Raw genomic sequence first — 26659 nt, forward strand, 5'->3', positions numbered from 1 at the left:
AGTGAATACAACTGGATTAAAATGGAGAAAAGACGAGGAAAGGTGTTGGTTTATAAAATGAGTAATTTTATAAGTTTTCTATTCTTGAGTAAAACCGCTGTTAAAAATCAGGATTAACTAATTTTTGGCTTATATTTTCAATTTTGTTTTATCCGATTAAATAGAATATATCGGTTAATTTAATTTAAATTACAAATATCCCTATTCAATCTTTACGCAGTTTAGATGTTCATATTTCGTACCTAATTTTTTTTTATGCGAGGGTTCGCAACAGCAGAGGTTATATCAACCCTCGGGTGCCGATGTTTTTGAAAAAAGCCCATTTCTAAGTATGTCGGGTTCGAATGCAGGGCCACTGGATTCGAACCCGGGACCTTTACCTTACAGTGATGAGCGCCGTGTCAACGCCTAAACCGTTGCGGCCACCGACGCCCCCTTTCCTATTTTTCTTATGATGCTTTACAGTCCTGATAAAAAAATACATTCACTTTATCAGGACATTGAAATTGGGATGCTCGACGAAAGAATTTTTTTTCATTCTTTCTTATTGGTATTATAATTAAGCGTGTTTCAGTATAAGGGTGCACCGTGAACAAACATCCATACTTCCAGAGGTTATCACACAAGTCGACTTTGTCTAAAAAGTTCCTATTGTGCACTGTCTGAGTACCATTTGTATTCGGGATATTTCACTTTTGATGTTACTTCAACGTTTAACAAATTTATTCCATTAAGACTCGAGGGCCTACCAGGCCTCCTAATGGCACTTCCAGTCTTTCGGAATCGGGCTAAAGCCCGGGAAACAAAGCTCTGACGAAAGCCAACTGCCTCTGCGATATCCACTCTTGCCAGTGACCTCGATGTTTCATTTTCCGAATAATATTATGAAATTCTGGTTCAAGATGTTGCCTTTCCATGGTTAAAGAGAATATAACTGAATTAAAACATAGAAAAGACGAGACAAGGTGTTTGTTAAAAAAATGAGTAATGTGTGATGTTTAGTGACCGTTAATTAATGATTCTTTGGAGATCGTGAGAAGCGGTCTGGTGTGACGTAGGTTTAGAAAAACATCCCCTGAAGATGATCTCAATAAAGATCGAAACGTTGCACGACAAAGAAAATGTTTTTCTAAACCTACGTCACACCAGACCGCATCTCACGATCTCAAAATAAAAATGAGTAATTTTCATGTTTACTGTACTTATGTAAATCCGTTTTTGAAACATATGATTAACATTTGCTTGCTTTTGGTTTGTATTTTCTATTTTGTTTTATCCAATTGACAAGAATATGTCGTTTAATTAAATTAAAATTAATATGATAAGACTAAAGTAAAAATATCCCTATTCATTTTTGAGCAGTTTAGCATGTGTTGAGAGAGAATGTATATATTAGCGTGGATGTGAGAAGGCATATGGAGGAATATCGAATACTCCACCACCAATTGAGTGAATTGCATGTGAATATGAAAGATTGTACTTAAGAATGAATGAGAATGTGAATCGACTTGGATTTAGGAACTTCATGATGAATTGGCCTAGCTTTGACACCACCCGGAGTCCAAGCTGGATGCCTGGAAGAGTGTAAGACCCGTGGTGGGTGATTCTCGAGGCCTGCTAGCAATTTACCGTAAATTACAAAAGCTGCCGGTGGACTGTGAGAAGTGTTAGGCTCAACTCTGCACATGTATGTGCAGATTTGAGCGTATACAAATCCAAATCCTATTGTTATTGTTTTGTAAAGTTCATGGAAGTTGAATCTTATCTCTTTTGAAATTTAAACGGCTATTAAAACTCGAGCTTTTAAAGAAAACGAAAGGTCAGTGGTTTTTTTAATCAAAACTTGATGAGGACGTGAAGAAAAGGGAAATGTAACTATACAAAAAAAAAAAAAAAAAAAAAAAAGAAAAAGAAAAAAAAGAAGGCAGAGATAGAAAAAGTGGCGCTTGTAAATGCGGGGTGGAGTTTGACGAGAGAGGGGAACCGCTTGTGTGGAGGGGGGGCGCTTCCTCCCCCCACCGCTCGAAGCCTAGGCCCTTCTCAACGCCAGAACGGCGTCAGCTATCGTTGAGTGTAGGAAGTTCGCCGAACTTCTCTAAGTCCAGGACCGGTTGTGGATTTCCGTCATTGGCAAAGTCCCCGTGCGTACAATTTGCCGAAATCGGTTCGCGTCAAGTGTTGTGGCCGTCGTATAAAGGCCTTCTTTTCAAAAGGCGAAAGTGACAGGAGACGGAGGACGGATTTTGGTGAAGCAGCGGGTACACAAACGGACGGAGTGCCGGCAATAGCTAGGTAATTTTTCAACACTTCACTAAATAGGAGATAATTTAAAATTTCATTCCTGTCTTTTCTACCCATTTTACCAGTTAAAAACAAATCTCCCAAAAATTATTTAATATAAAAAATATTCCCCTAAGTCAATTTAGATTTCATAGTTTTAATACATCTTACTCGGCCAAAACTGAGCAAGAAATGAAGAAAAAGAGTTATTTCGTATTGATTATTTATTACATAACATCACACAATCGTTTAAATTATTCATGTACCATCGAACCTCGTGTTTTCAAGTGTTTCGATTGAGAAATAGCAGACAATATCTTAAAAAAAATATAAAAAATTTCAATCCATTTATTATAAAATATCATTGCAAATCACGATTAAACAAAGATTTTATTTTAACTTTTGTTATGATTTAAACCACCTTTTTTTAACTAAATTAATTTTTCTCAGTGTAAAAATTGTTACGGATCGACCCGCGAACAAGAAACAGCGTCCCGCAACACATCCGAGTCTTGCATGAATTAACGAAAATAAAAATGGAAAAAGTGAACGTTAAGTTTTTTTTCTAAGTTGGACCGCTTTTGACCGGCAGTTCTGGTCGTAGACCGTTCCGCATTAGCGAGGCCCACGGCATCGGAAACTTCTCAGGCTTCGGGGCCGTACGCGACATTTTGTATATACGTGAGACGTGACTTGTATACGTTTTAAAGTACATAATAGACACAATTCGAGGGTTAAACATTGAAAAATTAGCAGATTTTATAGGGTTAATGTTATTGAATAAGTCTGTAAAAGGGACCAACTATGTGCATATCTATATACATAAACAATTTTTATACGTGGATCTTAAAATTTTCACATTTTTCTTATATGTTTTCCCGATTGGGATAAGGGAAATATAAACAAAATGTCCTATTACGCAAAAATATGTGACAATAACAATATTTGACGGGCAAAATACACTGGTAAACTCGCATTCCTTACTTGCGGCTTTAAAAACTGTAAATTTCTTGTCTTTCTGATAATTTATTAACTGAGAAAATCCCTTTTACACGTTGTAAAATACAATTTTGAGAATCTAGAACCGAAAACTCGTTTTTTTTGCTGTTTAACAATGTTCAACCTTATTTGATGGCAAACTCGCATTCTTGTGCATTATAAACTGTAATTTACAGATTTTGTGATAATATTTGTTGGCTGAGCAACTTCCTTTTACAAGTTGTAAATACATCAGAATTCAGAGTCGAAAACTAGTTCTTGGCTGTGCTTTACTGAGTCAGTTTTTTGTGAGATCATACAATTTGTCAACTATTACTATACATCTTTCCTGATCGGCCTCACGGAAAAGACCAACAAAATATACGGTCATGAAAAATATACAAAGACGGAACAACAATATATGAAGGGAAAAATCAAGTGGGAAACTCGCATTCCTTACTTGTGGGCTTTACAAAGTGTAGATTTCCAGCTTCACCTGATAAATTTATCGGCTGAGAAATCTTCAATCATTTTATCTCCCTTGATCTTAAAGTTTCTCCCAAATGTCTTATTCATTTTATCCGTTCGAGTAAACGGAAAAATAATATAAAAAAATAATATATTAACCATGCAAAAATATACGAAAATAACAATATTTGACGGGCAAAATACACTGGTAAACTCGGATTCTTTATTTGTGGCTTTAAATATTGTAAATTTCCTTTCTTTCTTATAATTTATTAGTTGCCTGAATCTTAAAATTTTCTCATTTTTCTTATCCCTATTCCCGGGCTGGGAAACGGAAAAACAAACAAAATGTCCTAACAAACGCAAAAATATATGACAATAACAATATTTGACGGGCAAAATAAACTGGTAAACTCGGATTCCTTACTTGTGGCTATAAAAACTGTAAATTTCTAGTCCTTTTGATAATTTATTGGCTGACAAAATTTCTCTTACAACTTGTAAAATACAATTTTGAGAAAGTAGTGCCGAAAACTCATTTTGTGCTCTTCAACAGTAAAGCATATTTGATGGGCAAAATTAACTCAAAAAATAAAAAAAATTTATAGTGTTAATGCTAGTATTTAATAAGAATAAATAAAAATAGATTTTTTTTGTAACAGGTTCCAATTATGTATTCATATATAATGTATGTAAAAACCTTTTTTGCGTGGATCTTAAAATTTTCCCATTTTTCTTATACATTTTCCGATTGGGAGAACGAAAAAACAAACAAAATAGACTAACTATGGAAAAACATACAAAAATAACAATATTTGACGGTCAAAATCAACTGCAAACTCGCAGTCCTTACTTGCTGCTTTAAAAACTGTGAATTTTCAGTCTTTATGGTAATTTAATTAACAAATTGTAAAATACATTTTGAGAATTTAGAGCCGAAAACTGGTTCTGTGCTGTTCGAAAATAAACCATATTTGAAGTGCAAAATCAACTGGCAAAATCGCATTCCTTACTTGGGATTTTTAACTCCTTTTACAAGTTGTAAATACAGAAAATTCATTTTTGGCTTTGCATTACTGAGGCCTGCGGAATTGGAAAGTTTCATACTTCGGACCAATACGTTACATTCCGTATACACCTCATCATAATATCATACACGTTTTAAATGCTTTAAATTCATACGTGCATAACATTTTTTCTGTGTAGATCTGAAATTTTTTTCACTCGTCTTACAGATTTTCCTGATCGGGCAAATAGAAAAACACAAAATATACAAGAAAAAACTTTATTTGACGGAAAAATCAACCGCAAATTCGCATTTCTTACTTGCGGTTTTATAAATTGTAAATGTCCTGCATCGCTTGATAATTTATTGGCTGAGAAATTCATTTAGAGAGTAATCACAATTTTGATAATCCATAGCTGAAAACTTGCGCTGGACTAAGTTTGTTTTGCATCAGTGAAGCCTACGGAATCGGAAACTTCGGGCCAGTATCTTAAATTTTAAATACTTAAGACAATACTACTTTTGATTATCATATTAGACGCAGATCGAGTGGTAACAGTTTACAAATTAAAAGGTTTTAATGTGTTAACTCTATTTTTACTGCTAATTGAATATAAGTCAATTTACAGGTTACCGACAATACACATGAGTATTAAAATAAGAAATCTACACGAATCTTAAAACTTTCCTACTCTTCGTAAACATTTTACCGATGGGACAAATGGAAAAAAAATGTAATGTTTTGTAAAAATATACAACAATAAACAATATTTGACGGGCAAATCAACTGGCATGCGCGCATTCCTTACTTGGGGCATTATAAACTGAAATTTCCTGCCTTTCTGAGATTTATTTACTGAAAAATCTCCTTTACATGTTAGAAATACAAAGTTGAGAATTTAGAGAGGAAAACTCATTCTTGACTTTGCATTACTGAGGCCTGCGGAACTGAAAACTTTCATGTTCGGCCCCTTGTGCGACGTTCTGTATGTGTCTGGTCATTATTATATGCACGTATTAATTACCATATTAAACCCAGATCGAGTGTTAACTCTATTAACACGGACACATTTGAAAGTTTCATTTTTTTCTGTGCCATGTGCCAACATACACGTGACATATGCACATATGAGTATAAACAATTTTTCTGAGTGATCTTAAAATTTTCCCACTTTTCTAAAACATTTTGGCAAACTCGCACTTCTCACTAGTTTAAAACCGTAAATTTCCAGCCATTTACAAGTTGTAAAATACAATTTTGATAATCTAGAGACGAAAACTCGTTCTGGACTGAATCCCTTTTGCATAAGTGAGGACTTCGGCATCGGAAACTTTCTGGCTTCGCTCCCGTACTCTACGTTTTTTACACACCTAATAATAGATCGATGAGTGAAAGTTCAAAATTATAAGATTTAATAGTGTTAACTTTATTAATATGGTTAAATTGTCAAAGAGTCATTTTTTTTCTAATAATGTCGCGATGAACATTTTTTTTCTGCGAAGATCTAAAAATTTACCCGATCTGGTAAAAAACGAACAAATACACCACCATACAAAAATATATAAAAATATTTGACGGCAAAAAACAACCACTCACTCGCAGTCTTTACTTGTCGCTTTGTAAACAGTAAAATAAATTTCTTACTTTTCTTTTGCTTGGATATGGATGAGAATCTGGATTACGAAGACTTAGCAAGCTTTAAAATAAAAAGTTGGAAAAACTTACGAAGTCTTTGGACTAAACACAATTGTGAGAATTTAGAGCCGATAACTCGTTTTGGGGCCAAGTCTGTTTAGCATTCGTGAGGCCTACGGGATCGAATACTTTCTGGCTTTTGGCTTATGCTACAGTCGCTATACGCTTGATCAAATATACCTTTTAATTACACAGATCATGGGTTAAAAGTTCATAAATTAGAATATTTTATAGATTCAACTCTATTATTATTGATAAATTGGAAAAATACCAACCTTTATTTCTTCCTAGGATTTCTTAAGTTTCCGAGCTTGCCCCACGTATTTCAGATTATAAAAAAAAGAATACTGTACTATACTAATATACACAATAACATTACACTGGCAAAATCAACCTCCTAACTCAAACTTTTTCGTAAAATTAGAATCAACAAGTTTCACAAATAACTTATTTGAAATGTACCCCTGCTATTACAAATAAGTACACAATATTAGCAAAATATGGCAGGATAATTCTATAAAGTTTTTAATCTTATTTCAAGTCAACTTGTACAACGACAAATCCTGTTTCTATTGGTTTATCCTCTGAAAAATCGTAAAATCGTCAACCTCCAAACACAAACCAACTAACTGTTTGGTAAAATTATAATCTACAAGTTTCACAAATAACTTATTTGCAAATGTACCCCTGCTGTTACAAAAAGTACACAATATTAGCAAAATTTGGCAGGATAATTCTACTTCGTTTCTCATCTTTTTTTAAGTCAAATTGTATAACGACAAATCCTGTTTCTATTGGTTTATCCTCTGAAAAATCGTAAAATCGTCAACCTCCAAACACAAACCAACTAACTGTTTGGTAAAATTATAATCTACAAGCTTCACAAATAACTTATTTGAAAATGTACCTCTGCTGTTACAAAAAAGTACACGATATTATCAGAATATGGCAGGATAATTCTACTTCGTTTGTCATCTTTTTTTAAGTCAAATTGTATAACGACAAATCCTGTTTCTATTGGTTTATCCTCTGAAAAATCGTAAAATCGTCAACCTCCAAACGGAAACGTCTTTCGTAATAAACATTTTCAATCATGCCGCCTGTTATTCGATAGTAGCTGCTTGTAAAAACAAAATCATATCTGTTAATTTGTCCTTGTCGATCATGTTTGGATTTCGATTGTTCGATTTCGATACTCCATTGGAACACGAGCAAATAAATTTCCCACTTTCAAAATTCATTAAAGAGCGGTGTTGTAACTGTTTCTGAATAAAATATAGAAATAAAACCTTGTTCAGGGCTGAAAGTATATTTGAAGGAGGCCTGCGGCCCAGGAAAATTTAACATTACGCCATATTAAATACATTATATTTCGCGGTTCGATTGACCAAATAACTGCTTTCAATTAATTAATCTTTTTATGTAAGGTATTGGTAGAAATGAAAAAGTTAGTGTCACGAGTGGATTCGAACCTTCGACCTTCGGCTGAATACGCCGCTGCTCTAACCACTTGAGCTATCGTGACTTCAAGCGCCGTATTAGTCCTAACTATAAATGAAACCTAATAAACCGATTTTACTAATAACCTAACGAAATTAGTTACACTCACCTAAAAAAATTTACCATATCAGTTATTTTTCTGGATAACTTATATTTTACCTTTCTCCCTCCTAGTTTATTCAGAAAGGGTTAAAAATTGTGTTTACTTCCACCAAACTTGTTAATTCAAACTATAGAGCATTATATTATTTATCGTAACAATTATTCTCTTAGACCAAAGGTGGAATTGGTAAAAATGCAAGCACAATGCACAACAGCACAGACAAAAATGATTAATTAGAGAAAGTCTTGGTTTCCTCCTGCTTTAGCTTTGAACTAAAAGATAGGCCAAGATCTTTCTCTCAGCTAATAAGTTTAAGTCTTGGTTCTAGTTTGTTTATTTATTTTTTAAATTTCAAATCTACAGAATATATACAACTAAACCGATATAAACCAAAGTCCGCCCAGTAGGTTTCGCGCTCGAAATTTTGTGTATACACGACTTAACACATTCTGATTTCCATAACAAAAGATCGAGGGGTAAAAGTAACAAAAAATGTATAGGGCCGGCTCTATTAAATAAACATAGGATGACGCAACATCTCGTGATCACCGGAACATAACAATGTTTCATTCTCATCTCTGAAATTGTGTTCTTCCCATTTTCAAGCTAAGGGAATCAAGGACTTACACGTCAAGGACTTAGAGAAATTAGATTTTTATGACAAAATTTCACAATTCTTCTAAACGTCGCTTTTAGCGAAGACTTTTTTATTAACTTGTTTCTTATTGCTGATTAATAATTTACACAAGCCTCTGCACTACATACACACGCGAACCTATAAATAACACCTTCCGGAATTGTTTTTGTATAATTTACGTATAATATGTATAATTACGACTTTACAGTCCACAACTCAAGCACTTTTTAAGCATATACACACTCCCAGGTTTACTTTTTCTTAAATACATTCTTGTATATTATCCTATAAATCTAATTGATGAATGATGGTGTAGTCAACATTTCACCATAGGCCTTCTCACTCTATACATTCACGGTAATAAATTCACTCAATGTACACAAAAGTGAACACAAAACGCGATTTCTATCAGTAATACATACAATAAATCAGCTCTGTTCACTTGAAAAATCGGAACAAAGTCCAAACATGTCCCCAAATACTAGCTGCCGTGCTTAAGCGCAATTCTCCTATCGGGCGGTATCCTACACGGTCTATATGCAGCTAGACAAAGCGGAACACAACGAGCACCCTTTCGCAGTTTGTTTGTTTCTGTTTTATTAGTCTTTTTTTAAATTAAACACACGGAACTAATCAATCAATATTTGATTAAAATTATTTATTTAATTAGCAGATATTTGTTCGTTTCTTTTCTCTTGTTGGGTTATTTCCTTTATGCAACTTATTTGGTTTTTTAAATGAACTTATAACCAATTTATTTTTATATTTTGGTAATTCCTAGCGAACATTCAGGAAATATATGTCTATTTTTAGAAAACAACCAAAGAAGAGGAAAAGAGAAACAAGAAAGGGATATACACCGTAGAGAAGAACAGAAGAAACGATCAAGATAAAATTTAACGTGTGGTGATTAGTGACCGTTAATCGATAATTATTCAGAAAGCGTGAGATGCGGTCTGGTGTGATGCAGGTTTCAGAAAAACATTTTCTTTATCGTGCCCACGTTTCGATCTTTATTGAGATCATATTCAGGGCTCAATAAAAAAAAGTCACACCAGACTGCATCTCACGATTTCTGAATAATTAATAAAACTTAACGTAGAAAGTGGTGAGGGGCAGAGCAAAAAATATGACCGGAAAATAGATTAGTAAATAAAAACCAAAATATACAAATAAATTGTTTTAAAGTTAATATAAGAAATAAGTTGGTGGGTGGGAAATAAATGTCTTTTCCACACTAGGCGGCAACTTAGAAACGTAAACGATAACATGTACGTATTAAAAAAATAAACTCTTAGTTTTCCCCACGTACAAATGCAACTTTTCTTCTTTATTTGGAAACTAGAAACAAAATATTCTAAACAAAAATAAATAGATAAATATAAGCCAAATCTTCAAAAAACCGTCATTCAACACACCAAGTCGCTTTTTTACGGAAATATTTTAAAAATAATAATGAATTTCCGACTTTCTAATTATTAACTTACTAAGTCTTTCCTTTGACAAGTTGTAAATAAAATCTATGTAATATAACATCTAAAACCACCCCTGGGGCGATGATTGTCCGCGCTGTTGAGGCCTACGGACAATTCCAGTCCAGCCCGTTCGGCACATTCTGTATATACGTGACCAGTCTTATTTTTATTTCAGGAACAACATTGCTAACAACAAGATTAAAAGGAAAAGTTAAACATTATAGACGATATTTGGGCTAATAAATCATACAGACGTTTAAAAAAATATTTTTTCTGTAACATGTACAATCGATGTGTACATAACAATTTTTCTTCCTGGATTAAATTTTTCTATTAACTTTTTCCTTTCATCAGATCGGGAAAATGGGGAAACAGACGATATACAATAATAACAATCCCGCTCGTGACACTAACTTTTTCATTTCAACCAAAACCTTACACAAAAAGATTAATTAATTGAAAGAAGTAATTTGGTCAATCAGGCCACTAAATATAATGGAAATAATAACAAAATTGAACTGGCAAAATGATTTTCCAATGTGTAGAGATTAGTGACCGTTAATCGATAGTTATTCAGATATCGTGAGATGCGGTCGGGAGTGATGTAGGTTTCAGAAAAACATTTTCTTTATCGTGCCAACGTTTCGATCTTTTATTGAGATCATCTTCAGGGCCTGGGATTTACAAACAATGTTTACATTTAACAAATACATTTAGGATGTGGATAAGTGAATTTATACAATGCAAAATATATTTTATATTCAAACAAAGTATTTCTACTCACTCAAAGTGTTTGTCTTCTGTGTAAGTGTGCCAATAGTGTGACTGTGTCTTCTGTGATTTTCCAATAGTTTTTACTTTTCTAGGTAAAGAAAGGTGAAAGAACAAAAATTTAATAACAAATTATATATACGAAAATATTTTTTCATAAACATCTCGTTCGTTATTTTTCTCAAAAACAACAAAATATTAGAGGCTAAACTTTCGTAATATATTTTAAATTGTTAAGACAGGTATTTCGTACGTACGATTGTATAAAATTCCTTACGGGTTTACTAATATTTATTTTAATAAAATTCTCTTTTTAACAAGTTTTAAATAAATTTTAAATGTGTGGTAGTTAGTGACCGTTAATCGATAATTACTCAGAAATCGCGAGATGCGGTCTGGTGTGTTGTAGGTTTCAGAAAAACATTTTCTTTATCGTGCCAACGTTTCGATCTTTATTGAGATCATCTTCAGGGCCCGGGATTTACAAACATTGTTTACATTTAACAAATACTTTTTTTGTACATCCTACATGTATTTGTTAAATGTAAACCATGTTTGTAAATCCCAGGCCCTGTAGATGATCTCAATAAAGATCGAAATATTGGCACGATAAAGAAAATGTTTTTCTGAACATCACACCAGATCGCATCTCACGATTTCTGAATAATTAGTAAATTTTAAAGAGGATCAAGGATCTTAAAGCATTAATTCTGGGCTAAAGAGCGTTCCGTCCTAGGAAACTTTGATGTAATGCGACATTTTGTATATATGACCCGTCTCATACTAATTAGCATAACTGCAACTGTATGGGAAAAGTTCAGAAATGTATCATAATTCCACCATGCTGTTATTTATAACAGATTGACATATTTATTTTCCCACAAGCACACCGGCTTTTGCGTTTGTTTAGCGTGCCGGAAATTTTCGCGGATGACGCATTTATTATATACGGCATAATAAATTGCCGGGTCTATATTTAAACTGGATTAATTTTAGCACAAGCTTTCTAAGTCATTTTTAATTATTAAAAAAATCCGTTCAAAAAGAAGGAGATCAGGAGTCAGAAAATTGATGATGATGGTAAATGTGATAGGAGGACGTTTCATTCTTCGCGGTATTCTTGTTTAATTAATTCACAGTTTGTAGAATTAAGGAGATAATAGTGACCAGACACTCTTGTTTGCCTTGGAATCATATTTAAACGTTAGACTCTAAACAAAAGTGTAAACACTGATTTTTTCTTTCAATATCTTGAGAGAACCACATATCTTTAATTTTAATTACTTTGTAATTCTGTTGTCAATTAAATGTTCAAGTTTCTCTGTGTTGTGGTATTAATTAGTTGTAACAAGATATAGACTTTACAACTTGAAAACCTTAATTAAAACTTTTAAATATTTAATTTAAAATTATAACAATTTTAAATTTAAAATTCTTCACGTTCTTCTAAATAATAATGATAAAACCCTGTAAATAAAATCAGTGGTATTACAAAGATTCAATGATTAAACGTCATGTTTTCTACAATAAATTACCGGTATACCTTTCCAGGATTAGCTTTTGTGTTTGGTAAAAGAATTTAAAAACGAGGAATTTTCGTGCAAGCTAGTCCTAAGGAAACCCAAGTCGGCCATATTTAATGCTTACACTAAATTAGAACATAAAAGATGACCATAGGAGAAATTGCGGTTCAGTTTATGCTGCATTAATGCATATATTAGCCCATTTTTCCTCCAACCCTTTTATTAAAGGTTTCGCGGTTCGTTTATGTTTCGCCTGACCACATCTTTTAAATCCTTGATTAAGACCAGGAACCGTGGCGACGCACTTAACGTAAACGAGTTTTTAATTTTTGCGTTTTTTCCGCATTTATATATTAAATAATATTGTTATATTTCGAGGAGTGAATAATCTACAGCTGCCCGGGGCTTTTCTTTTAAAGTCGTTATCCTCTGGGCTCTCGGAGCTTCAATACAGATTTACATATTGTATAAATTAGAATTCCATCTATATTTTATTTTGCGGAGCAATACATCAATAATTGACAGAAACTGATTGCGTATCTGATATCAAATAGATTATTTATGCATAGTTGACATCATGTTTTCAAATTAAAATTAAATAAACCCTAACTTTTTTTCAAAGATCCGATGGTATTTTCAATAGTTTTACCTTAGTAAATAACTACCAGACAAGAAATCAATTAATAAAATGAAGTTTCTGAAATTTTCCATGGTTCTGAATAGTCTTTTTTTTTTTGCCGGCTAACTACCAGGGCCTTCGCCGGCGCCCCACATATAAAACCTTCTCACATTTGTCTTCTTAGATATCTTATGTGAACATTCTTTCCTGAGTCTTCTTATGCCTCAACTAAATGACTGTTGCCTTCCGATTCATTCACCTAATAGGAGATTCGTTATTTTGTTTGTTGTTACCCTCCCACACGTGATAAATTAAAATACATAGAGATAATATTTATACACATTTTCATAAATTCACATTCATACTAATTTACTAACCTACACTACAACTAAATTGGAGGTCGGAAGATTATCGTGATCTTGCGGTCTCCTTTCTTTCACACTAATAAATACATTCAAACGGTATTTACAAATTCCACTCGTACACTAAACTATCCTAATCTAAATTGTTTGACGGGCCTGTAGAGTACTCGATATTCATTCTGGACAAGCTACTACACTTCGGAAGTATAGTACCAACGAAATGCCAATGACCCGTCCCTCACATCATACTACAAATAGATAACATACCTGTACTAATTTGGTTGGCCTGTGAGTACTTGATATTCCGTCACAGCCACACCCATGCATACTTCGACATTATACATGTACCCATGCAAATAAATACATTCATACAAATAGGGGGGGGCTATACCACGTGTGGTGGGCTATATATAGCCATACGCATTGATTAATTTTAGGTAATCAATGACCTTTCGTTTATAATTACTGTTGTGCTTAAGTACTTTTGTTATGTTATTGGGAAGGCCACACCATGCTCTGTGCGGCTCTAGTTGTTCGCATTCTTCTAAAATATGCCTTAATGTTACAATTGCGCCGCACATGGGGCATTTCCTCGGTCCATGTTTTAGGCGGGTATGGCCTATCCTTAATCGTGTAAGTACAATTCTTTCTTTCTGAAAATTTCAGGGACCCAAGGTTTGACTGTCGGTTTTATCACTTTTAGTTTTTCATTCAGGGCGTCTAGGATATGTTCCGCCGACTTAATTACCTCTTGGCAGAGGGATTCCAAAGTTGGGATTTTCTCCTTTTATAAGAGAAATAAAAAGTTTCAACATTGAGAGAATTTTCCAAAAGACATTACCCAGTCCGCGCCTGTTGAATTAGCGTGCCTACCAATGAAAGTAAAGACTGTCGTCCGTGCGGTGGAGTAACTAGTAATAACATTAGGGCGGCCTTAACAATTCTCTTTGTCGAACAGTTTGTTTAAAATGTTCGATGTCCCGTTTCTCAAAATAAGCCCGCTTAGGATTCTCTTTGGGCCGGAACGAAGACGTTAATGACTTGTTTAAGTTATGCTATTTTGGAAAAGGATGCAGGATTTTAGCACAGTGTTATAAATCAATTCGAGATTAAGTTCGTATCCAAAGTGAGATTTTTAAAAAGGAATATTGTTTGTTTTAGTGTTCAAATTTTTCCGTTTTCCTGGGCAAGTATTGACGTTTCCACCTTTGTAATTCTGTAACTTGTGACCCCAAACTCAATCAAATCTTCCCCAAGAAGCGACAGATTCTTGGAACATTTGATCAAATTCCCTTAACGGATCAGTTTAAACTGAACGTTGTGGGTGTAAACAAAATGTATATAAACACTGGAAGGATTAACCTTGCTTTGAAACGAATTAAAAACTTTAATTTATTATTTCTTCGAAATCTACACCGCATCGCAACACCAGTTAATTAATTATTAAATATTTTACAAGTACTTTTTTTCGAAATGGTAATAGTATAATGTAATCATGCGATGCTCTTATCCTTTTAGTTATTTTATGGCTAAACTGATTTATAAAAAGTTTGTAGACGCTAAATCCGTTTGTTTTGGAATTTGCCGAGTCTATTTATAAACCAGAATAAACAAAACAGCAGCAATTTCTACTGCTAAATGTCATCAACTATTCACTTATATCGTCTTCTATGGGGGAAAATGTTATTTTTGCTTTAAATGTTTTGTTTTTGGCCGCCAACATACAGTTTCATTATTGAAATGCGAAAATTAAGATAAATTGTTGGGACAATAAACGTATGGTGGAGAGGTAGTACTTTTTATTCAAATAATAAATCGCCTGCTTAGAGCATGCAGCATATTAAATTTTCATATATTGTATACTTTACACTTCCCCCATTTTTTCCTCCTATGGGGGAAAATGTTATTTTTGCTTTAAATGTTTTGTTTTGGATGCCAATATTGAAATGCGAAAATTAAGCCAATGAAATGTTTATTTTCTATGTGGATAAAACAAGCACAGAACACAGTTTGATAAATGGCAGGCTGCAAAACCTTGCAAATTCATAGGCCCTGATAGGACAGCCGGACAATAAATACATATTCACGTAATATGGTGACAATACACGTGATCAAATTTACTTGTACAAAAATTCTACACGTTCTCACATTTTCTTTAAAAAAAANTATATATATACACAAAAATGCTTACAGAAGGTACAGGCTTTGTAGATTAGTTAGATAGGAAATCCTAGGTAGTATTGTAAGAATTTTAATCTTGGGTCAGCTCCTTGTTAGCTTTATGAGCTAGGTCCGATGTCTCGGAAGAGACGTGACCTCTTGAGATGATTGACCGTCGGGCATTTGTGCTTTTAGCTGAAACCGCTAAGAGCGAGAGAGACGGATTCATGTTTTTTAAAATTTAAACAAATTATATTTTCGGATTTGAAATGTTGAATCCTTGAACGTTTTGTTCTGACCGGTTATTATTTAATTGTGTATATTATAGAATAAAATATTAATCCATTTATATTTAGTGGCCTAATTGACCAAACTACCTCTTTCAATAAATTATTCGTTTTATGTAAGATCTTGATTGAGATGAAAAAGTTAGTGTGACAAGCGGGATTCGAACCCATTCGATCGAGTGGGTTCGAATCCCGCTAGTGACACTAACTTTTTCAACTCAACCAAGACCTTACATAAAAAGAATAATTTATGATAGAATAAAATGTCGCGGGATTCGTTGTTTTCACCGAGGGAGTGTAATAAACGTTTTTTGGTACTACGAATTCAATTTTAATATCTCTTAAAATGTCAATAATAAGTAAATAAGTAAGTAAACCTAATCTCCCTCTATTTTTCAGTCGCGGGGTTATCGATTTACCTTAAATCTTTCGCTTTACTTCTTCTATCTCCTGCATTTACTGGCCTTCTCGTTAGTTTCCATCCATTAAATATTAAAGGAACAAAAGTATACCCAGGATCACTCTTTTTCCCTTTCTCTTTTTTCTCTTTCCTCGCACTCTTTTTTTGTTTTTGTTAATTATTCCTTTTTCTTTTTTCTTTCTCTCTTTCTTTCTTTTTCTCTACTTCCGCATTCTATTTTTTGCTTCTCTGTTTTTTCGCTTTCTCTTTCTTTCTCCTCTTTCTCTCCCTCTGTCTCTCACTTTCTCTAATTTTGTTGTTGTTTTTCTTTTTCTTCTGTCTTTTTTCGTGTTGTCTTTCTTTTCTCTCTATTTTTTTAGTACACTATTTTTCACACTCACACAAAATAGTCACTCTTCCTCTCTTTTTGCTTATTCATTTATTTAACTAACATCGTTCTTCTCGTATTTTAATGTCTTAATCTCTTCTGACACTCCTTTATATCTACATAATTGTTTCCTTCTTCCTGGTACAATGTTTTCCTGATTTATGTATGTATTATTCTTCCTCAGTCGGTATTTCGAGTGCGTATTCAATCTTTCGAACAGACAGACGAAAAAATATATATCCTTCTTTCGATTTGCGCTTCTCTGCTCTTTTCTTCTCTCTGCGCTGCAGTGAACAGCTGATTTTTTTTTTCTTTTTTTCCAATTCATCTCGCTCCGATTGTTCATCTAACAATCGTTGCATCAGGTTTGCCATTACTCCCGACGGAGAACAGACGAGAACAAAGGACGTCCGTCACTAGAAAGACTTCCAAGAAGCACGACATTATAAAGAGGATACGCGCGTTGTAATAGTATTATGTTGCTCGCCCCTTTCGCCCCACGGGTGCAAAACCCATCATTATTATCAATTAATTTCTACCTGTTAATGATTTTTGTTTTACATGTATACGCCCCACGGTCAGTAATGGTGCCTATTATGTGTACTTTAATAACTGGGGATCGTTACGCGGCCTCCTCTCGGAATCTTTGCCTTCTGGTTAATTCACCTTGCGCGTAGACTATTCAATTCCTTTGATCAGTGTTAAAACATATAATTATTTAGGCAGAACATTTTTTTGACCTACCGAAGGATGTTTTTTCGATTAAAATCAATATAAACATAGTAAGATACTTTATGTGTCTGGCTGAATATATATATTTGATTAATATGTTTTTCAAGTTTGAATTAAAAGCTTGTACATTTAAAGAAGAAAAAATCTCAACAAAGTTTTAGTTATGCGCCAGCCCTTGCTATATATCATGAAGTTGAGAAGTTCCTCGGATATGTGCGTAATGAAATTTTTTTTCTTGCTATTAACTCATCCATCAAATTTATTTTAACTGTTACCGTACTTTTGTGGTTAAAATATGAACTAAACCCTTAACTTTGCAGTTAGTTATTTTGTATTGTTGATACGGTTTATTTATATCTTCTCTATTGTAACTTCTAATTTACACCCTTTAAAAAAAAATATGTCTGGTTAATCTGTTATCGATTATAAATCGGTCAGCTTAGATCATTAGCTAATACTTAAATTCTTCATCTTTTAATTAAAGTTTCAATTTTTCCCCGTTTCTTTTTTTTCAGAATTTTGCTGATAGGACTTCATGGTATTATTTGATGCCGACAGTTTTTCTTCTTCGCATACGATTTGATTAATTACATTTTAAAGCTTTCAACACAACCTAATGTATGTAAGGCCTTGGTTGAAATGAAAAATTTAGTGTCGCGGGATTCGAACCCACGACCTTCGGCTCAATACGCCTATGTTATAACCACTTGAACTATCGTTATTTCGATCCAATTGGACACCAACGACCTATATTTCGGATTTTCCTTCCTTTTTGCCATTTTTCAAATGTCTTGTAATCAGGATTCGATTCTCGGCGACATATGAAGTGGCCACGGAGGGATGTTAGTGAAGTTATACTTTTAATTATTAAATCTATTATATTTAGTGGTCTGATTATACCAAATTACTTCTTTCTTGGTTGAAATGAAAAAGTTAGTGTCACGAGCGGGATTCAAACCCATTCGATCGAGTGGATCGAAGTCACGATAGCTGGTGGTTAGAGCAGCGGCGTATTGAGCCGAAGAACTTGGGTTCAAATCTCGCTCGTGACATTAACTTTTTCATTTCAACCAAGACCTTACATAAAAGAATAATTAATTGAAAGACGTAATTTGGCCAGTCAGGCCACTAAATATAATGGACTACCATGATTATGCGGAGTTCGTGAGATGCGGTCTTGTGGGATGAAGGTTTAGAAAAACATTTTCTTCATTTTGCCAACGTTTCGATCTTTTGTTTAGATCATCTTCAGGGTTCAAAATGTGTGTTTTTTGTGTTGATTGTTTGTGTTGTTACAACCTGAAGATGACCTACATAAAGATCGAAACGTTGGCCCAATAAAGAAATTGCTTTTCTAAACCTACATCACGAAGACCCATCTTACGAACTTTAAATAATCATTAATTAACTCTCACTAAATACTACACATTACTTCGTAATATCTTCATTTTCCGGAGGGCTTGATCGGCAAATTTTTGTGCGATGTTCAACTGCAGTTTTCCCCCTTATCTGATTTATCGGTCGTATCAGTAACAATTAGTGCTCTTTATCTCCCTAATGACCGGCTGTTATTTTTACTGTTGAGGTGGTGTTTTATTCGTTTAAAGTTTTAATGATGAACAGTGGAATGTTTGTACAATGGCGTCTCATTGTTGTCTTATACATAGAAAGGTCTTTAAAATTGTATACTCAATTAAATTTATTTCTAGTTTTTCCTTAAAATGAGTGATTTCTTTGATGGGAAGAAATTAAAAAGAAAATCATTCATCATGATAAGTTGGCAGTTTCAGCAATCATACAAGAATTTTTTGTGCTCCATTGGTATTTGTGACAATTAAAAAATCTATGAGATTCTTCATGGCTTAGAAGTTCTGCAATGAGAACGGGCGAATTCACCAAATTAAACACGGTACAGGCATAGACATAGTTATAGAGCATGGGTCCCATTCTGCAGATTTGAATATTCAACACATACTCTCATCAACGTGGCTTTCCGGCCAAACAATCCAAATCCAGCATTCGACAAGGACAGAAGAATAAAAGTTTTATTAAAAAGTTTTTAAAAGTCTGAAATATATAATAAAAACTTATATAAAACAACTCCCATACACATGAAGAAAAACTATATGTATTTAATTTAACTATACGAGACGTAAATAATCCCACATATACAAATTCAATATATATTGTATATTCTATGTGAGGTCTTGGTTGAGATAAAAAAGTCAGTGTCACGAGCAGGATTCGAACCCACGACCTTCGGCTAAATACGCTGCTACTCTATCACTTGAGCTATCGTCACTTCGAATTTTCCCTCTTTTTGCCATTTTTAAATGTCCTGTAATCAGGATTGGATTCTCAGCGACTGAATTACGCGGACGCCGCGTATTTAGATAAATGGATAATATTTTATATACATGAATGTATATTTATACCATTTTTGTATTTTTCGTCCAGGATTTGAATTTGGTTACGAGAAATATTACTTTTTTCGGGTTTGGCAAACATAATTGCATAATATTTCACAATTTTACATCCTCGTATTATATAAATAAAAGTCCCAAGATCGAAATCGACAATAGCCAGATGGCGAGAATTAGGGATAAGCAGGGGGAGAGGCGGGGTTAATTCATGTAGCCTGTATCAAACGCGATCACGTGAATTTAGCAATCTTGTAATCTGAGAAGTTGAGTCCTACCTTGCCAATACATAGATCTGAAAAAGCTGGGGTATAAGCAGGGTATGGCAATGTTATATTTACTTTAAATATTATGTTAAATATTATGTTTTTTCAAGATCTAAAGTGAGTTTGACAGAGAAACTTCATAGCAGGCGACGTATAAGTAGGGCGAGACAACGTTGACTTATTCAAAAGTCAGCATTTTTTGACAATCCAATCAGTGAGTTTAACGTAAAAACTCCATGACGTGTGTCACAGGGTTATAAACAGGGAGAGGCAAGGTTCATTCGATTCGATTTTTGCTTTTCTCAAACGTTAGCGCGCGAGTTTCACAATTTCGTACTCGTACACGTATCATAGAATTGAACACCATACATAACGACAGGGTTATAAACAAGGTGATACTTTACTCATTTCATATAGGTTTTACATGAATCAAACACAAACGGTGCTGATGAGCGTTCTTTTCTAACAACCTCGTTTTATTACGGTAATAAATAACCACTTTTCATTTCTTGTATGATTCTTGTCCAAACGATGTTATGTGTTGATTTTGAAGACATAATCTGCGAGTGTTAGCATGATCCAGGCGGGACAATCTCTCGGGCAATTCAGCGACCATGTACACCATCTTAAAGAGTCTTGTTCCCAGAAATCAGCTGCACCTTATTTTTACCACCAGCAGAAAAACGTGAGGAACAAAAGATAATATGGTTACTAAGAATTTAATAATGTTTTTGTAGGCAATGCCTTTTTTTTTGTTATAGTATTGGTTAGTACTTGAATCCATATTTTATGAATTATGATTTTTTTTACTTTTTTTTCGCGTGACATGGAAATATGGTTAAAAGTTTCGGACCGACAGACGCTGGGCTTATTTGTTTTTGTCAATTTACTTATACCCATGCTATCTATCGTATTTTTTGTCCGATTCATGTGTGTTGAAAATACTGCCCCTGGCATCAGGAAAAATGTGAAATTCATAAAAGAACGGAAAATACAGTAGCTTATAAAGGAAGGTTTATGACATAAACAAACCTTGGCGTATACGGTGTTCATTTTTAATTGAATTTGTACAAATTCTCACCGTGTTTGGTGTATTTTCCTTTTGAAATTTGTTGAACAGTACGGTAATCGTTTTATTCGATGGGTACAATATCAAAAACACACCGTACACCGGCCGAAGAAACCGGTTATTAGTTTGTCCAGTGCACCTACCCAATCACGAAATCCCAATTAATCGTTTCTGATCGTAAGTCTAGATGGTAGTGCAATTTTCTCGGCCGGTTATTTCAAACCATTCTCGTTCCATGGTGTACAAAATGTTCCAAAAGCCTCTTCTGAAAGACATTTGGAACTATACTTACAATACAATACTATTTTCTATACATCATTAATTTAAATATTATAAAATATTTGGCATTTCATACATTAAGTTGATCAAACTGGGAAATGGTGGTGCTCAGAAGGATAAAATGCGTAGGCAGCCGTGAGCGACACAAGAGCGGAGACCCTTTTAACTTGAAGATAAGGGTGATAACCTATTTAAACAATCGATGCGCCCCAACTTGCTAAAATTTCTTGACAAAAAGGTTGTTATTCAAAACAAAAAAATCACTTTTAAAGTCTGAATTTTTACAACAATAAAAGGTTCAATCATTAATGAAGTGTCTATTTCTATGATTCTATATGTAACAAAGTACGCAGGAAAATACAGAATTTTTTCAAACTTAATAATCGCATATAAGATAAGTACAGTGCTTGTCGTGTGTTATGTGTTTTATATGATGACTGTCTTTTTATTTGCGGTTTGGACTTCTTGTCGGAGCGACAATGAGATGCGAGAAACACTTACAACTATCTCCTGTACACTTTATGAACACCATTGGTCGTTATTGAATGATAGTATTTATGAAAATAATATTGACATATTTAATATAATAACGGGATAAAAATCAAAACATACAGAATCATACTCCAATTAAAATACTTATATTAGCAGTACAATGGAATATTGTCTTAATAAACCTCTTGTTTTACCATCAAGTTCACCTTTTTTTAGCCAACATTTGAATTTTCTGTTCAGATTAGCATTAGATTAACATCTTTTAATTAATCTTCATGTAGGGTATGGGTTGAGATAAAAAAGTCAGCGTCACGAGCGGGAATCGAACCCACGACCTCCAGCTGCTCTACCACTTGAGCTATCTTGATTTCTATCCACTCTGACACTAACCTCCCACCTTAACCCAACCATTCGAATTTTCCATCCTTTTTGCCATTTGGTCAATTGGACCATGAATTCTAATGAATTAGATTAACAATTGGAAAAGCTAATCGAATGGCACGATGCAGCAGTGTTGTATGCTGGGTGAAGCAAGCTCAATAAACTCTACTACTGTGAATTTTAACCTTGCCAAACTCGAATCATAGGCATTTCAAATCCTCTTTTTTTTGTTACGTACAGTCCGAACTTGCAGAATAAGACGACAATGGCACGACTTCATTGTTATAAGCGGGGAGAAGCTAGGCCAAACGCTGACTCATACTTTTTCAGCAGCTTAGCAAATTTCGCATATGTATGTTAAACACGATGTTGTAGATTTCATTTCCTGGTTGTTTTTAACGTGTGATACTAAGCCATTGTCCATTTATAACGGATCTCTATCTCGCTCTCCCTCTCTCTCTCTCTCTCTCTCTCTCTCTCTCTCTCTCTCTCTCTTTCTCTCTCTCTCTCTCTCTCTCTCTCTCTCTCTCTCTCTCTCTCTCTCTCTCTCTCTCTCTCTCTCTCTCTCTCTCTCTCTCTCTCTCTCTCTCTCTCTCTCTCTCTCTCTCTCTCTCTCTCTCTCTCTCTCTCTCTCTCTCTCTCTCTCTCNTGCGATTGTGATAGTGATTATTGTGATAAACGCTGTGGACTGTACGCGACGTGTGCTTGCGTCGGATAGATGTGCACACCCCACCAAAACGTGGCAAGGCGTCGGGTAGCATCGGGTAGCGTCGCATGGCGTAGCATCGGGTAAGTGTGTTCCCGGCTTTACTGTAGTTTATTTCTTAACACAGGAACATATAATTATCCCGTAAACCGGAATTCCTAAATATTTATGATTTATTCAAATAGTGTTCAGTTTGTAAGTAAGTAAAAAAATGGATAGACTTGGACTGATAAAACTACTTTATGCTTTTTTGTATGTAATATATTTAATATATTATATAATGACGAATGACTGTGCTTGAAAATAGACTGCCACTAGATAAGAGAAGAAGAATATATATATATTTTTTCCCCTCCCTTCATCGGCTCTTTTCACCTTAAAGACATCGACTCCTTATACAAAAATGCCTTTCTATACCGACTTTCCCACCCCTTCAAAATCCAACGTATATAAACATAAAACAGCAATATCTCACTGGCACTCTCAACACACGACACGCAAGAATGGCACATTTACGCAGAAAACAAACACTGAGCGAGTAGAAATACTTTGATTGAATATAAAAAATATATTTCGCATGTATAAATTCACTTTTTTCCACATTCTACATGTATTTGTTAAATTTAAACAATGTACGGGGGCGTCGGTGGCCGCAACGGTTTAGGCGTTACAATGTTTGTAATCCCAGGGACTTAAGATGATCTCAATAAAGATCGAAACGTTGGCACAATAAAGAAAATGTTTTCTGAATCCTACATCACACCAGACCGCATCTCACGATTTTTGAATAATAATTATCGACTAACGGTCACTAATCACCACACAGTAATACACAAAATACATCTTTACATCTTACGTCCGGATATTACCGTATACGTGTTGATTCCTCAGGGTAGCGTTCTCGTCCCTACATTTTAAAATGTTTTTCTGAAACCTACATCACACCAGACCGCATCTCACGATTTCTGAATAATCATCGACTAACGGTCACTAATCACCATATATATGACTGTGCTATATATCCTATAAGTAAGAGTATTACACTCTTTGGGCACAGGGGAAACCATTTTTTGCCCGGAGGCTGTCCACCTTTTCAAGCTGTAAAGTAATAAAGAAGAATTAGCGGTATGTTTGAACCGACTTAGGTCTTTGCCTGGGCCGAAAAAGGAATCGTTTGATGTGGGTCGCTTAAAAAGAACTCTTCTAAATTCAGGGCTTGCTCCGTTTCCGGCATTTTACCACGGTTTCCATTTCGTCTTAAAAACCCGGTCTGGAATAAATTCAGGAGGCGAATTATTCCCTGCTTATGTTTTTCAACCTTGAAGGGAAATCCTTGTAATGTGAACGTCATCAATACGTTTTATATTCCCCATCTGCATGCCCTGCTTCCGGTCATTGAAACATAAAAGGATAATCCATCGCCGGTAAATGGTTCGAAGAATGCTTTCGAGTCGTTGGCCATGGACTACTGCTGAGCGAAGCCCCTTCCATCTGCGCTATTCATCCAGAAAGCTCGAGTGTCGTTGAAAAGAAAGGAACTTTTAATTTATTCTCCCATAAGCGTTTCCGGAAATAAATATCGCTCCATGGTTTTCGACAGAGTACGGAAGCAAAAAATTTTTTTCTGCCTCAACGCGCTTAAGAACAAATCACGGCATTTGTGGATCTCACCTACANAAAAAAAAAAAAAAAAAAAAGTGGATAACTAAGGAAAACTTAAATTAAAAATCCAAAGCGAAACTGCAATAATCAGTATAACAAATATTTTTTTCTTCTCTTTGTGATCCATATCACAAAATAAACTTAACCATGCTAGCAAATTTTCTACATGGCCTTGGGGAAAAATCGTTTCCATTTATCTCTCAGATGTTTACACGTTTCTGAAGCTCAATTAAGTAAGTCATTTCCATTTTTAAGAAATTAAATACGCACTTGTATAACCGTTTTTGCCAATGTGTTAAGCAAAAGTTAGCAAAGTGATAGGTCATGTTTTTTATCTTGTAATAAATGTTAAACGTGCTGAATGGAATATTTTCATTTGTATTACTTACAACGTTTTATTTCGTTTAAAAAGTATCATTGTACAGTCGAGTAAGCTCGTTTGATCACCTCACTTGTTTTCGTACAAAATGTGAAAAAATATCGTTTTAGTGAGAAAAAACCACATAAATTTGAAACCGTAGTAATATCCGTTTTAATTTATTCAAGTATACATTAAAAAAAATACATTCACATCGGATCATGTGGCGAGATAAAGGCTCGATCGGGCAGATTATAAATGCAGATTCTTTAGGATAGGATGTAAAAAAAAACATCGATGCATTATTTGTCATTGAACAACATGCAGGTTCACCAACAGGATTTTTTAACTCAATTCATTCCGTAAACTATCACTCGATATAAAATTTTATTCGCCCCACACAAAACCGACTTTATTCGACTTGTTTTTCCTAGTAGGTATTTGGGTGACTTTCCTATATTCATGTTTCCTATGCGTAGGAATTTTTCTTTGCATTTTTTTAAAATTATGAAATGTTAAATTTAAGATTTCTTTAAAGAATTTTTTTAACGATTTATAGTCATTATGCGGTTCTTGCTATTCAATATGGTGATATTATAATTAATCTTAAATCAAAAAATCTTCAAAAGTTCTTTGATACTATGGAAAACTTTGATTCTTATAAAATAATTTACAAAAGCTAAAATTTATGGTTTCGTTAAACTTACAACTCTTCTCACTCTCTCTCTCTCTCTCTCTCTCTTTTACACACATTCTCTCACACACTCGCAAGACCTTTCTGATTAAAAAACAATTTGATTTTAAAAAATGAATGTCAAATTAATTATGATTTGTCCAATAAAATTTGTCTGTAGTAAGTGCTCCCTCCCTCCCTCCCTCCCACTTTCTCTCTCTCTCTATCTCTCTCGCTCTCTCTGTCTCTNCTCTCTCTCTCTCTCTCTCTCCCTCCCTCCCTTTCACCCTCTCTCCCTCTCTCTCTCTCTCTCTCTCTCCCTCCCTCTCCCACTCCCTCTCCCTTGTAAATTCAATATTATTTATTATCCTCGAGTTTTCTGTTCTTCGTTACTTTCTGATATTAAAAATATACATTTGTTTTTGTTTTTTATATAGGAATTGCCACGTGGCACAATCTTTTGGCATGCTATTTAAGAATATAACAGTAGTTGAGATAGGTTTGATCGATATTGTCCGTTTTCGGTCCGTCAACCCTCGCTGTTTGCCTGTCGAACTACGCCACTCCAACTTCGCCACGTCAAGGCTCTGTAGTATTTACAAAGTAGATTTAATCAAAATTCCACAATTAATTGATCAGTTGATAAGATAAACGAGAAAACTTTCACGGGCGGGAGGTGGGTCCTTCAGTAATAAAACGGCAAGTTGATTCGTACATCAAACCATTCCGAAAATCAGCTCGGATCGTTAATAAATTTATTCATGACATTGGTGGCCTCAAAGGTAGCAAAATAGCAATTTCATCAACCAAGGTCGGCGGGGGTTAATCAAGAATTTCCTCAATTATTCATCGGGAAGAATATTAAACGAGGAAAATCGGAAGTTGCGGTCAGCATCATAGATAGTAATAACGTGATCCGAGTTTACTCTTTTTGACAACACCTTACACTAATGAAAATTTATTCTTTC

General features: G+C 34.4%; 1 long non-coding RNA gene across 1 annotated transcript in view; it reads left to right on the forward strand.

Moving 5' to 3' along the window:
* The first annotated feature begins 2017 nt into the window (after positions 1-2017).
* The window catches only part of LOC112128085, a 37983-nt gene continuing 13341 nt past the window's right edge, over positions 2018-26659 (forward strand). The window contains exon 1 of the long non-coding RNA XR_002910855.1: positions 2018-2292. This is a non-coding gene — a long non-coding RNA (uncharacterized LOC112128085). The remainder of the gene's footprint in view (positions 2293-26659) is intronic.

Source organism: Cimex lectularius, unplaced genomic scaffold, assembly GCF_000648675.2.
Source record: "Cimex lectularius strain Harlan isolate CLEC.00 unplaced genomic scaffold, Clec_2.1 scaffold341, whole genome shotgun sequence".
Classification (NCBI taxonomy): Eukaryota; Metazoa; Arthropoda; class Insecta; order Hemiptera; family Cimicidae; genus Cimex; species Cimex lectularius.